Genomic DNA, 12,637 nt, shown 5'->3' with positions numbered 1-12,637 from the left:
AGACGCGGCAATTGCATAGGGTGCTAGTTTCCAAGGGTGGCAAAAACCAGCAACAATCACAGCCACACAAGCTCACAGAGCCATGAATGCTTTTAATCATTTTGTCTTCACGGCTTTTTGTGTACATTCACACCAAGTACTATTTTTAACCATGGCTTTGTTTACTTTTGTGTGTTAAAAATATAAAACCTAAGTGGTTTGACTCACTTTGACGATAACTTCCAAACATCTCCATATGGGCCCATATTAGGGTTGCCAACTGCCCAGTTTTGGACAGGACAGCCAGATTTTTAGGCATGCTGTGCAGCGTCCAATCAGAAATTCCAACTGTACACTAAAAGTCCAGTTTTGCAGGTGGCTCCTCCTCTCCCCCACAGTCTCGTAGTTGCAGGGAGAGAAAGGCAGGGTCGGAGCTCTCAGGAGAGCTGCGTTGAATTCCTGCCCCCACCACTTTTCTTATGCTGTGATTAGACAACATAGGGAGAGGAGGTGGGGCACCGCAGAGCCCTCAGCAACCAGTGGCTTTACACATTTCTGTAGTAATGACCCTCTTGGACGTCCACCCCCCCAGCCCCCTCTCTCAGCATACTGGGCTAGGACCCGAGGGGGCTGCACTGAGCCAGCCGAGACGGATACAGGCAAAGAGAAGATGGTGGAGGTACAGGGTGAGGAGAGGGGAGAGACAGAGACAAAAGGGGAGGAAAAGGGAGAAAGGCACATGGAGAGCATAGTAGGATTGAGATACAGAGCGGGGCATAGAGGAAGGCAAGGAGTTACAGAGCCTCTTGCTCAGTCCAGCCCACGGCTGCAGCTGTCTGGAAATTTGCTCTATACAATGAGTCTTCCTCGCTCAGGTCTCACTCTGAACCCATGTCTTATCCCATAGCAACTTGGAATTTACCTGATGTTAAACAAAAACATATAGTCTACTACAGTGACCCCCCTTTCCCTCTCTGCCCATGCCTGTACCCCCTTTCCTGGCCCTTTCCCTACCCAGCATCCCCTGCCCTGAACCCAGTCTTCCCCCCTGCCTGTTATCTCACTGCTCCCCCCTCAGGCTTATTACTGAGCTCCCCAATGCCCCAGACAATGTAGGTAATGTGGCTGGCAGGGGGTGGGGGGCAGGCAGTGCCTCCTTGGATGACATGACTGGCCAGCTGAGCCAGCAGCCACATAGGGGGGCTAAGGAAACCCTGTCCCACTACAATGGTGGCTTGCAGCACTGGTGGCCAGCCCTCTGAGGAGGTGCTTTAGTGCCCCTTGAGCCTGGCACCCTGGGAAGTTGCTTGCCCCTTCTGACAGCCCTGGTTCTCCCCTCTTCCCTACCCAGCATGCTTCTGACCTTCCAAGTTCATGTGTGAAGGAGAGAGGGAGCGTGTACAAGCGCGTGTGCTTGTGTGTGACAGAATGAATGTGTATGTGTATGAGAGAGGGACATGGGAAAATGTTTGTGCCACCCACCACCACCCCCTAATAATCCACGAGATAAGAAATGGGGAGCAGCTGAGAGGTAGGGAGCCCCCTTTCATTTCCCTAAGAGGAAGAGAAATTGTTGTCTGTGTGCAGCCTGTCAATTCATTATTGCCCTTTGATGCCCACACAGATAAAGTGTTTAGGCAATTCACTGGCAGTATCTAAAATTTATGCAAATGAGGGACATCAACTCTCTTCTCTCAGCCCCCGGTCCTCAAGTGTCCAGCCCTGGTCTGTGGAAATGTTGGCAACCCTAGCCCATATATGGGTCTGTGCAGATTCGATATAGTATTTAAGAATCTGCATAGGTTCTAAAATCAAATCTCCATGCCTCCTAAAGTACACATGTACTTTACATTATGCATAAAAGTTAGCACATATGTAGGACTTCTAGAATGCATGCACTTTTTCACGTGTGCACATGATCTTCCGGTTTTGCTGGGATAGACTCCTTCCAAAATGGCCCTCCCAGCAAGACAACCCAACTTCATCCCCAGGGATATGACCAGATGATGATGAGGGATGAAGAGTTGTTGTTCCCCATTTGGGAAATAAGGTAACATGCGCGAGCCATGTGGCGAGGCCTCAAATTTAACCACAGAGCCTCCTACCCCTGTGGAGTAAGTACCTAGAAGGAAATAAGGGATGGATGGGGAGGTGATTGCTGAAAGCTAAATTGCATATATTGATGTCAGAAGGGACAATGAAGCGTTATTGTCACAGAGGGTCAAGGGTTTACTGGAATAAATGGAAGCATATCATTGAGAATGTCACTGAACCAGCAACATTTAACTAAGCATTTTATTCCTACTTCTCCTCTGTATAGACTGAGTACCTCGAGAAGAAAGCCCGGGAGCTGTGCAACAAGGAGGGGGATTACTTGGACCAACTGTGTGCCAGGCAGGAGGCGGCTGGTAGTAAGTTTCCTAAATGTCCATCAGACTATTTCCTGCTTCCATCACAGGCCCCAGTATTGCCCTGCCACCCAACAATACCCTGTTTCAGCCAATAGCTGGAAGAATCCTTCATGCACATAAAGCTTCTTCCATTTTACAACCCATAGGCATCCATCCAGCAGTATGGTGTTCACAGCAGAAACCCTGGGTCATGGCCTGCCAGGTAAAGAAGCACTACTTTTAATGCCCTTATTGTAACATAGTAAATGTCAGCAGAGAAAGACCCAAGTGGTCTATCCAGTCTGCCCTGCAAATATTTTTTAGAGTAGTAATTGTCACTCTGTGCAGGCTACCCCAATACCTTCTTTTAAGGATAGTTACTGCCACTCCATGCAGATTACCCCCATGCCCTATGTTAAGAATTGTAACTGCTGTTCCATGCAGGTTACCACAGTTCACAGGTTACCCCCTTTCTTCATTTCCATCCTTTAACCACTAGGGATCCTCTGTGTTTATCCTACACCCTTTAGAATTCCATTACCATTCTTATCTTCACTATCTCTTCTGAGAGGACATTCCATGCATCCACCACCCTTTCTGTGACGAAATATTTCCTGACACTGTTCCTAAATCTACCCCCTTGGAGTTTCACATCATGACCCCTAGTTCACACAGCCCAACTATAGAAGTAAGTAGAATCTGCTTTATATACCCTTACCAGAAAATGTCTATGCCTCCCTTCCAACAAGAATCCTTTGCCTTGTGGCAACATCATGGCCACTGAAGGGTTGAAATCCAAGGCATACTCCAACAACCAGCCACTGGAGCTTCCTCAAAGCCTTTATCACTAGGCACCATGCTGTAAAAGACCATTGTACAGAAGCCAATGTATCTTCACAGCTCCTGAGCTGATGGGTATTAGGCAACGACCACAGCCCCCAGCCTTGTCCTTTGGAGGTTCCAGGGTTCTATAATTTATATAACTGGTTCTCTCCCTAGATGTTCCCATCCCTACTCCCTTTTTGTTTTGCTTCTGTATTTTAAAAGTTTTAACTTTTTCAATAATTTTATAAATGTTATTTTAAAACTTAACACGTGTGTTATCTTCTTATGATTGCTAAGTACCATATCATCCCAGAGTCTAACCCCCTTCAGGATAGCCTACTGCACTCACTCTCACACTCACTCACTGGCTTACATGTAGCTAGGCATGCAACTTTTTCCTCTAACCTCTGTCCTCCACTTATCTACCCTTACAACTGCCCTAGTTTCACTCCAGATTATTTGGCTCAGCATTCTATACCTAGCTCCCCTGTCTGTTGTTATTGGCACAACATATCAAAGATATAAGTCATCACTTAGGTCTTATCTCCTGAAAGTGCTAGAGATATGACTGTGGCCCAGCCTGTGGCCTATTGAAGGAAACTTCTTGTCTGTTTCACCACTACTAATATCATACAATGGGGAAGCAAGGAACTGAAATCTTTCCCCAATAGGAAACCTTCCAGCAAAGAAGAGGTGTTATATAGATGTATCAGTAGGAGCTCCTTTCGACAGAAGCTGTTCCAAGTTCTAATCATTCATGTCTATCTCCTAAAAGATGGTTAGGTCAATGAAAGTAAAAGGGCACAAATTCAGTCTTACCCCACAGTGATGAAGGCCAACCTAGAGTTCAACAGGTGGCTGATATAAATACAGGCCCCCATCCTTACCTTCTCTTTGCTTATACCAACTCTCCTCCCCAGTAGGGGACAAGCCAACTTCCACAAGGCTCCCAGCTTCACTGTGTCAATACATATCTCTGGAAGCCCTACATACCAATATAGGTCAGCCTATCAGTACAGAGGTTCCCCTGGGTCCCTGTCTTGTACAAGGCATGTAGACAAAAGGAGTATTTGAGAGTTTTCACATTAAAGCTCCCAGCTATAAGCTATCAGGAACTTCAAGATATAACATTACCTTTTCCTGTAACCCACCTGTAAACCTTATAATGGAACAGGTCCCACACAAAGCAACCCTTCAGAGCTATGAGTGAAATCACCTGAAGCAGAGTCAGAATTGTCAGTTTCCTCTGCTGCTTCCCATCCACACATAAATTACACTAAATGGAGTATGTAGAGTAGAAACAGCAAAGGAGATCCTCCCTAGAAACAAATGCCTGGATGTCTTCCAATATACTGGGCTATACAGTAACAGAAAAGTGTTTGATGGTGAATGAACGGCCTCACCCTATCTGATTAAATACCAGCTATAAAGGTGAAGGACTAAGGCCAATAAAAGATAGGAAAAGGTTTCGGATAATTAGCGAATCATCCACACATGCCTCGATTTCCAACTCAGATTATCTGGAAAAGATATATGTATACCACTTATAAAAGGCACTGTATGTGTGTATGTCATATAAAATACGTCTGAATAGTTCCAACCCTACCAAATATTGGGAATCGCTGAAAATTATAACCTGAATAAATACCAACTGTATTCCCTTTATATTGTATACTAAATCAAGACGCATCAATTGACCATCATAATAGGCATCATAGTTCAATAAAGGATCTCTTTATTGCTCAGCCTTATCTATAATCATCGGTCAGTCAGTCCAGTAATTTTTTTAAAAGATTTTTTATCTTTGCATGTGTCAACAACCACCATGGTTTGTTTAAAACATTATTAATCTTAACTTATCTTAATATATTTCTTCACCCATGCGGATACTTGCTGATGCCAATGCCCATTTAAGCTGGTGCCAAATGCCCAATAAAGAGCAATAAAGAAATCCTTTATTGAACTATGATGCCTATTATGATGGTCAATTGATGCGTCTTGAATTAGTATAAAATATAAAGGGAATACAGTTTGTAATATAAAATATACATGAGTACAGGTTCCACACCAAAAAATACTATTTATTTTATAAGTTTTGTGTGTCTAAAACCTGCCCCTTTATATACATATTTAAATCGCTTTTACATAAGACGTTTGGTATATAAGGGCAGGTTTCATAGTCAATCTTTCTAACTGCACCATGTTCGGAGAAAAGGGGCCCCCTAACTTCCAGCCATGGGAGATGAACCTTCTGGTCAAGGAGATAATCAAGGTCCAGAACATCTTGTATGGGAAGGAGTCCAGGAAAGTGGGATCCTACAGAAAAGAGCAGACCTAGGAGAAAATCCACCACAGACTGAATACTGGCTTCCAAAACAGTAACATCGTAATGATGGCAGAAAAAGACCAAATGGTCCATCCAGTCTGCCTAGCAAGCTTCTTATGATAGTAACTGCCACTCCATGCAGGATACTACCCTTAACATAAGGCTTGAGGGTAATATTAACAATCAAAACCAAGTAACTGTCAAACCCATAAAAAAATTACTGCTAGTAACATTTTTACAGGGTGAGCAGCCTTCCTGATTCTTCATACAGTGCTGCTGCTGTTGCTTGTATGTGCTTTGCTTTTGAACTTGGCCACAGACACAGTCCAGTGCTTTTTCCCTAATGTCTGTATATCAGCCCCCTGGACCATAAAAGTCAGGGCCCAACATTGGCTGTCATCTGAATCCAATTCCCCTTTTTCTCCCCCACTGTCAAAGTGGAGAGCGATGCTGCAGTTGCGTCAAAATCATGAAAGCTAATTGGTTAAGAGTAGTAATCCCTATGCCTTGTGTTAGAGGTAGGAGCTGCAGTTCCATGCTGGTTACCCTCCATGAACCCTTTTCTTAATTTCCAACTCTATTCTTTAGGGATCCACAGTGTTTATCCCATGACTTTTTGAATTAGTTTATTGCTTTTGTCTTCATCACTTCTTCCAGAAGGGCATTCCAGGCATCCATCACCTCTCTGTGAAGAAATATTTCCTGATGGTTCTGAGTTGTCCCCTTGAAATTTCAAATTGTGACCCCTAGTTCTACTATTTGCTTCCTATAGAAAAGGTTTGAGGAACATGCATCATTAAAACCTTTCAGGTATCTGAAGGTTTGCATCATATGTCTCCTGCACCTCCTCTCTTCCAGAGTATACATACTCAGATCCTTCAGCCTCTCCTCATAAATCTTCCGATACAGACCCCACACCATTTTGGTTTCCCTTCTCTGGATCACCTCTATCCTGTCTCTATCCTTTTTGAGATTCGGTCTCCAGAACTGAACACAATGCTCCATGTGAGATCTCACCAAGGACCTGTACAAGGGCATTATCACCTCCTTTTTCTTACTAGTTATTCCTCTCTATGCAGGCCAGCATACATCTGGCTTTAGATATCGCCTTGTCACATTGTTTCACCATCTTCAGATTGTCAGACACTCTTACCCAAGATCCCTCTCTTGGTCTGTGCACATCAGACTTTCACCCCGATTCATATACAATTCTTTTGGATTACTGCATCTCAGATGCATGACTCTGCACTTCTTGGCATTGAATACCAGCTGCCAAGTCTTCGATAATTCTTTACTGAGGCTGCAGCGAGTGGGGTTGGCGAGCTCGATATTTCTCGCCCTCATGGGTGACAAGGTAAGCAACCTTTGTAAGAAAGGTATATAAAGTTCTTCCATACAATAACTATTATAAAATTTCTAACTATACATATATATATTTACATAGTCAATGGTCCAAAAGGCTGTCAGCTGTCAGTCCTCTTTCTGTCCATCTTGTAGGTTTAAAAAAGTGCATAAGGTGGCTTTGACACCCAAAAGAATACCAAAATAGAAGTTTCTGGAGTAGCTGGAAGTTGTAGCATGTGGCTCATTTAGCTGTTCTTCATGCTTGTAAGGAAGGTTCAAGTGAGTAAGAAAAGTGAAAGCCTCAGAGTCAGTAGTGATACTTTTTGTACTTTACCTTATTTCAGGTAATGACACAGAAGATGATGCTGATGGGACCCAGTGATAGTAGAAGGCCAAAGCAGCATGCACAAGTGCCATACAACAGTCCTGAGGAAAAGAGTGAATTAGAAGAGCAGGAGTGTGCAACTAAGAAGCCTGAGAGGGATGTGGCAACAGATATTAGGAGCACACCCAGGAAAAGCCCTTGCCAATCCTATAGAATATCAGATCTTTGGACAAGATGTTGATGAGAGGGAAGGCAGAAAACAAAGAAGAGGCAAGCTTTTCTCCAAGAACTGATGATGAGATGCTTTGCCCGCCAGCAAAGAGCCACATCCTGCTTCAAATTGATAGAGTGGGAGACCTGCTTGTAGGACTAAAGCAAGACATACCAGGCCTCAAGGAAGTGGTATAGGAAGAGATGCAGGGTGTAAGACAGGAGATGCAGGCTACTGGATGGATGCTGTGGAAGGAATTGCAGTCCATGACTTCTATCCTAGAGGGAAATGCTCCAGTGGATGCCTCCGTATCAGCCATAGCTAATATGGAATGCTCTTTGGCAGCTCCTGGGCCCTTGGATGCAGCCTCCCCCTGCATTTGCACCAACACCATGGTATGTTTCTCTACCTACTATAGTTTTGCCACCTGGTGAAAGGTTCCCCCTGTGCATTCAACACCAATGATAATGGCACCTACTGCTTTGGCTCCACTACCTCAAAGAATGCCTCATCCACCAATGTCTCTACTTTCTTTGAGGAAGGCTACCTACCCTAAGATAAAACAGATGGGAACATCCCCCTCTGCTGACTTGAGGATGTCTCATCATGTACATCAACTGAAAAGAAGAGGCACACCAGTGCTTCCATGCCTTCATCCTTTGCTGACCCCCCACCCCCACCCCCCAAATATCAGCTCTCAGGAGCCTCTCCCGCTTCCAGAGCCCTCTTGCAGCTATCACCCCTTGCCACTGCCTTCAGTGACTGTGCACTCCGAAGGCACTATGAATCATGACTGCATACAACTGCACAGAAGCACAATACTTGAGAAGACCAAGGGACCAGAACCACTTGGGAGAAGAAGGCTCAAGAAAATGTAATTTGTTTGATATGCACATATCACCTTTGCCCTGTAAATAAATGCACCTTCACCTTTGAATATTTCTTTGTATCAGAGTGTTCCTTTCCTCTACAGCTTGCTGGTGAGACTGGTGATGTATTTTTTGCAATTCCTCCTCATTCAAGTTGTATGCCTCTGCTTCGCTGTCCTCCTCTTCATCACTGGGCCCTGTACAATCATCATCTTTTCCCTCTGGAGGAGGCAGGCCTCAGCTTTTGGTCAAGTTATAAAGCTTGCAACAGGCTAGAAAGATCTTCAGAGAAGACTTCCCCCTAATTTGTCCAGGCAACAAAAATGTGTTTTGAGAAGGCCAAAGGTTCTTTCAATGACTGCCTTCATCTGCCAGTGGACCCTGTTACAGCAGATATCTGGTGCAGTCAGTGAGTATGCCAGCAGGACCATGAGCCAGGTTTTGAGTGGAAAGCTTCTAATCACCTGAAGGGGGAAGGCAGAGAAGATCAGAGTGAGATATCTCAATCTGGTAGGCAGCAAGGCTGTCCTCTGCAGAGACTGAGGCAGGCCTCCTGGGCCAAAGTGGTAAGACCACCTAGAGACAGAGGGAGAGAAAAGGGCAGAGGTTAGTTGCTATGTGAGAGTAGCGTACCTACCTAGATGCCAACACCCGTGATGAGACATTCCTGGAAGCAGTCATGAATTCCTGACTGTGAGAGGATGCAGGCATCATGACAGCCTCCTGGAAACCTGGGTACTACATCCATAATGATCTCCTTGGCAACACAGACCACCTGCAAGTTGAGAGAGTGAAAGCCATTGTGGAAGGTGGACTTGTTCCCCGCAGGTGCTTTTATAAGGATGTAAGAGCAATCAATAGCACCCAGATTCGAGAGGAAACATGGAATTTGATAGAAATCAGTTTTAATTTGTTGTTGTTGCTGTCTTCTCTGAGGGAAAGATATATAGTGATGTGTTTTCCTGAGATATGCAGCCAGAAACTGATCAATGCATATGGAGGTAGCTGACTGGCTTATTCTAGCCGTGACTCCTAGAGGTGTCTGAAAGTTGCTGGTGGCAAAAAAAAAAGGCCAGGGCCATAATGATGGAGGTGTACTGATAAAGCAAGACTTTTCCAAGTGGAAAAGCACAGATCCTATTCTACCTGCTGACATAATATGGTTTCCTTGTTAAATATGAACCTATGCAAGACTTGCTCCTCAGACCAGTAGTGTACCAAGAGGGGGAGGGGGGGGCGTAGAGGTTCACTGCCCCGAGTGCAGGGCCATAGGGTGGGCACTGATGGCTGACACAGGGAGGCCCATGCGGCCACCGGTGGATCCCATCCAATTGGCGGCTGAAAAACAAGATGACAGGCAGTGCAGCTGCCAGTGGACCTCATCCCACCGGTGGCTGAGTAGGGAACTATGCTGTTTCTATGCTGTGCACCGGCCACTGTTTCCTCTAAGCTGTGCGCTTGCATGGCCGCACACAACTTTTCTCACAGCGACACACAACAGGAAGAGTGGCAGGGCTGTGGTAAAGCTCATTCCACCACAGCCCAAAGAAAACAAGTCACCTCCAAACCTCCAGGTTTCTTTCTTTTTCTTTCTGCTTGCGCAGCCCCAGAAGAAATATGTTGCTGGAGCCATGTGGACAGGAAGGAGGAGGAGTATCAACCCACATGCAGAAGAGAAGCAGCCTTTGTGACAGAGCCACTGTAGATCCCTCCTCACGGTGGCCTGAAGAGAGGAGACCCAGTAAGCAAGGCTGCTGCGGATCCCACCTTGCAGCAGCCCAAGAAGAGGCCCAGTAGCAGGGCTGATGCAGATCCCCATCTGGCGGTGGCCGAGAAGTGGAGGCACAGAGGCGAAAGTGAATGAGAGCCTGTATGTTCAGGGAGAAAGCATGTGAGAGGCTGTGTGTGTGAGTGAGACAGCATGTGGAGTGAGAGTCTGTGTGTTTATGTGAGACAGCATGTGTGCATGAGAGAGCCTGCGTGTGTGTGTATGAGAGAAAGTATGTGGGAATGAGAGCTGTGTGTGTGTATATGTGTGAGAGAGACAGTGTGAGAATGAGAGCCTCAGTGCGTGTATGAGAGAGAGACAGCGTGTGAGGGAGAGAAAGCCTGTGAGAATGAGAACCTGAATGTGTATTTGAGGGAGGAAGGGAAGACGACAGGTGGAGAGAGAAGAAAAAAAAAAAAAAGAGATCCTATAAAAGGAATTGGCAAAAGACCAAGAAAGGAAAGGTGGGGGAAAAAAGCCTGTGACCAACCAATTACAAAACTATGATCAGACTGCAAAGATTTAAAAAAAAAAAAAAAAAATTTGAATTTTTAGTGATTGACATATTTTCTTTGGGAATATGCAAAAGTGCACTTTCTCTATGCTGATCGCGCGATGTACGAAATTTTTAATACTGCGGAGCCTGCACAGTGGAGGCAATAGAGCAGGCTTCAGTTGCCAATAGCCATAGGGCAGCAGTAACAGCGGCAGCAGAGGAAAAAGAGAAGCTCCAAGGCTGCTAGCAAAAGAAAGAGGGGGTTTGCCTTCAGTATGTGCATGCATGTGAATGCATGGGTGCCTGCCTGGAGGTGTGTCTGTGTATGAGAGTGAATGGGTGCCTTCCTGGGATCTGTCTGTGTGAGAATTTGTGCCAGCATATATGTGAGTGTGAGTGTGTGTGAGAATGAATTGGTGTCTGCGTATATGTGAGAATGAATGTGTGCATGCCTAGGGGGTGAGAATGATTGGGAGCCTGCCTGGGGGCCTGTGTGAGAATGAATGGAAGTGTGCCTGGGTGTGTGTACATGTATGTGAGGGAGCCAGAGAGAATATGAGTGCATGAGATAATCCGGGGAGTAAGAGCTTGTGTGTTGGGGGTAGGAAGAGAGAGAGGGTCTGAGAGCCTGTGCATGACAGTGTGTCTGTGAGAGAGGGAAAGGTTATGTGTGTATAAGAGCATGTATGTGTGTGTAAGTGACAGTGTATGTGTGAGAGAAAATGGACCTGCAAGTATGTGTGAGAGAGAGAGGATACATTTTGTGTGGCCCCCCCCCCCCCCCAGCACCCTAATCCTTGACAATCTCAGGGAGACTGGAAACCAAGAATTCCCAGGTATGGATAGCAGGAGCTTTTTCTTTTATCCTTATTAGTTTTAATTATTGGGTGTCATTTGATGTGTGTGCTGTTTTGAAATATTTTAGAGGTGCTTGGGAAATTAAAAAAAAATGTATATGATTTTAATTAATAGAAGTTATTCTATTTGTCAGTAATTTTAAAATATTATTTTCTTAGTATGTTTTACTATTATAATTGATGCTTTAAGTTTCTTTATTTTATTTGTTTCATGAGGAATGGTGATTCTGTTTTTCCATTTCATTTTTTGTCCACATATTGCTGGTTCTAATGTGTGATCCTTTATTCTGTATTTGGTGAGGGTCTCTCTGCTCTGTGTGTGTGACCAAAGTGAGACAATTCTGCTAGTGTGTAGTGTGTGTGTAGGGATCTATAGCAATCGGGTTTGTTTTGTTTCCTCAGTAGGTGGTGTATTGGTATTCTAGGACCCAGTGTAATATTTATCTGTGCTTTTTCACAGGTAGGATTCTTTTTGTTTGAGTCCTTGGTGTTACCACTGTTACGTTATGATACGTTTGCTGTATATATTTTGAGTTTATTTTTTGCAGGGTTTTGTGTTAGTTCACAACATGTCTGGCAGTGAAAGGTGTTTGTATTGTTATTATTTATTTATTTATTTATTTATTTTTGGTTTTTATATACCGGAAGTTCCTGTATACAATACATATCACTCCGGTTCACATTTAACAGAAATAACTATCGCCGGGGAGGCGGTTTACATGGAACATATCGAATATAATGAACGGATAATAATCAAGGTAAAATCTATTACTGTGAGGTGGCACAAGAATTTGAAAAATTCTTTTTGTATGATGCACTGTCAGGGAAACATGCAAGCTCCATTGCTGGGGGAATTTCAGTAGATGCACAGTGTGTTACAGAACTAGAGGTGCAGGATTTATATTGACATGCTGTCCCTTTCCTGTATAAATTCCAGACTTCACTCTCATCGCCATATAGAATTTGTTGAATGAGGCTATCAAATAATTTTAATTGTAGTTTTACTAGAAGAGTAAAACTAATCAGCTTTTTAACATTAAGCAGAAGACCCTTTGGACTTTTACTGAAATTTTTTTTACAGTCAATTTTAAAGCAGGGGCCCATGCTGTGGAGGTGGGTGTGATATGAGGAAGTGTCATTTTGGCTCACCCTCCCCCCACCCCCCAATTCTTCTGTCTAGAGAAACCATTGATTTTCTGTGACCTTAATTAAGTATTAGTACAAGAAGGATGGGCGGGAGAGGGGAG

General features: G+C 44.4%; 1 protein-coding gene across 4 annotated transcripts in view; it reads right to left on the bottom strand.

Annotated features, from left to right (window-relative positions):
• Positions 1–12,637, bottom strand: part of DPF3 (double PHD fingers 3) — a 529,518-nt gene that overhangs the window by 120,691 nt on the left and 396,190 nt on the right. The window lies entirely within an intron of this gene.

The sequence above is a fragment of the Rhinatrema bivittatum genome, chromosome 4 (assembly GCF_901001135.1).
Source record: "Rhinatrema bivittatum chromosome 4, aRhiBiv1.1, whole genome shotgun sequence".
NCBI lineage: Eukaryota > Metazoa > Chordata > Amphibia > Gymnophiona > Rhinatrematidae > Rhinatrema > Rhinatrema bivittatum.
The sequence above is the reverse complement of the archived record's forward strand: the minus strand, read 5'-3'. Positions and strand labels throughout refer to the sequence as shown.